Below are 2426 nucleotides of genomic sequence, written 5' to 3' on the forward strand. Positions count from 1 at the left end.
GCGGAGCCGGGCGGGGGCGGAGGGCAGGGGAGGCGGGTCCCCTGACCCCGCTGGAGGCGAGAGGGCGGATCGGATTTGGAGCCTGAGGGAGGCTCGGTCAGAAGTGGCCCCCTGTGCCGCGGGGCCCCGCGGAGGGGCCCGGCTTTGTGGAGGATTAAAGGCCCCCGCCCCACCCCAGTACCTGCTGGTGTGCCGGTGGGTATCTGTGTGTGTCTGTGCGTGGCGGTGCTCCCGCCCCTCGCCCCCCGCCCCGGCCCTTGTGTGCCGAGTCGCTGGACACCTCCAGTATTTCTGTGTCCCTGCGATTTTCTGGACTCAGAGTGTGGAAATCTGTGTCTCGTCCCCCTGCCTCCTTGCGCGTGTGTCTGGGTGTGAGTCAGTGGTCATCGAGGCGTGTGGTTTGGGAGGTCTTTGTGTGTCCCCATGTCTGTCACTGTATGCGGTACGTGCTTCTTTGTGCGCCTCAGCCTCTGTATTGTGTCGGGCATCCTCTTCTGCTTGTGTGTCTCCAGGTCACCCTAATTTGTTTGTATGCATGAGTTTCTGATACTTCTGCGTGCTAGTGTGTCTTGCAGAGTTTTGAGGGTTTGGGGGAGGGTGGTGTGTGGCTTTGTGTCTGCGCGTCTGCCTGTATCTCTTGGTCTCTTCGTGTCTCTGTATCCAGAAAGGTGGATGAGTAGATGGGGAGTTTCTGTCGCACGCCCCTGATCCCTGCCCTTGTGAAATCTGCAACCCCCGACCTTGGGCTCGGGTGGCTGAGCCTGGGCCGCCTTCCCCGGCTTCTGGGGCGGGCGCGGCTACCTCCTGGAGCAGCCCGGCGGGCTGAGCTAGCGCGCACCAGCCGGAGGCGCAGCGTCGGAGGGCGGACGGGCCGTGCGCTTTCTGCCCTCTGCTGGCTGCGCTGCCTCCCTGCACCCGCTGCCGGGCGACTGCCTGTAGGGGAGACCTGGCTCCAAGCTTAAAGCTTGGCTTCTCTATTAGAGCGCTTCTGGGGTTCCCTTCTAGCACCGGCCCTGCACCCTCACCCTGGGCCCTGGACTCTACACTCCCCCGTGTCCCTTCCACCTTCGCCCCAGCCCTCTTACTCCTCACCTCCCCAGGGCACAGCTTCTTCCCCTTTCCTAGGCTGAAAGGGGGCTCCTTTAGCCCAGCGTCAAGTCAAGGCTTTCTGATCCTCGCTGGCCTCCAGAATCAAGTGAGCCCCCTGCTGCCCAGGGTCTAGGTCCTGGGACGGCCAGCAGGATGAGTCCTAGAGACTGCCGGAGACCCCTGTCGGCGGCCTGGGCTGCTGGTCTGTCCTGGGGGCACACTCTTAGCTGACTCAGGCTGCCCACACCCTGCTTGCTCACAGCCAGCACCACAGCTAGGACCACTGTGGGAGGGGGAGAGTGGTGCGTAGGTGTGGGAAGCTGCTGAGGTGTGGGGCCCAACCCAGGTGTGGGGTCCCGGGGTTTGGGGGTGGGGTTGCTCAGCCCACAAACCCGGGGACCCCTCTGCTGTTCTCCATCTTCGTTGCTGATGTGCCCCAGCTTGCCCCCACCATCTGGATCACCTTCCAGGTCCTGCTCCTTGCTCTGTGTCTGGCTCTGCCCCCGCGCCCTGGGTCCTTCCCTCATGGTCGCCAGAGGCCCCTGGCCTCTCCCAAGCACAAGCCCAGCCTGTGAGCCTCCAGCCGCTTCCCAGAGTTCCTGATGCCCGAGGAGGGGGCGACCAGTGCCACCTCCTCCTGAGGTGAGGCAGGCACCTACTGACCCCGGAGCTTCAGGGCCCTTGCAGCCCCGCTGGCCGGGCAGAGCCGGCCAACCCAGATTCTCTCATGTCAGCCTTAGCTGGAGAAAGCTGCTGATCCTGCCCCGCTGTGTTGGCTGTTTGGAATCGCTTGGGAAGAAGCAAGAATGGAGTGGGAAGCCGGGGGGATGAGTGGGAGGGCATCTTGGTCCCCCCAGTCCCCTGAACCCTTCACTGTCCCAGTCTCGTTCCCTCCTCAGGGCCTTGCACTCCCCACTGTGGTGCTGGAGCTAATGGAGCCGGCTCCTATAACCCCCCCAGTGGCCCCCCATCTGACCTGAGAGGCTGGTCCACTTGGGGCTTTCAACCCCATCTCAAGGCCAGAATCCTGGGCAGGGGCCAGAAGCCCTGCGGGTCCACGCTGACTCTGCTCCACGGGGGCCGGGCTGCAGAGCGCGCAGGCCCACTCAGCCCTGCCCCGGCACCACTGGCTCCTCTGGTCCTCAGATCCCGGGACAGGGCGGCTGGACTGGGCCAGCGTCACCTCCACACATCCCCATCTGCCCCCAGGGCGGAGCGGGAGCCCTGCAAGTGGGGCCCAGAGAGCAGCAGCTGGCTGAGCCAGCAGTGGGAAGCGCCCCCAGCCATGCTTGACCTCAGGACTCAGGGTCAGGGGCGCAGGCCCTCCCAGCTAGCAG

This window comes from Condylura cristata, unplaced genomic scaffold, assembly GCF_000260355.1.
Source record: "Condylura cristata isolate star-nosed mole 26May11 unplaced genomic scaffold, ConCri1.0 scaffold00006, whole genome shotgun sequence".
Taxonomy (NCBI): Eukaryota; Metazoa; Chordata; class Mammalia; order Eulipotyphla; family Talpidae; genus Condylura; species Condylura cristata.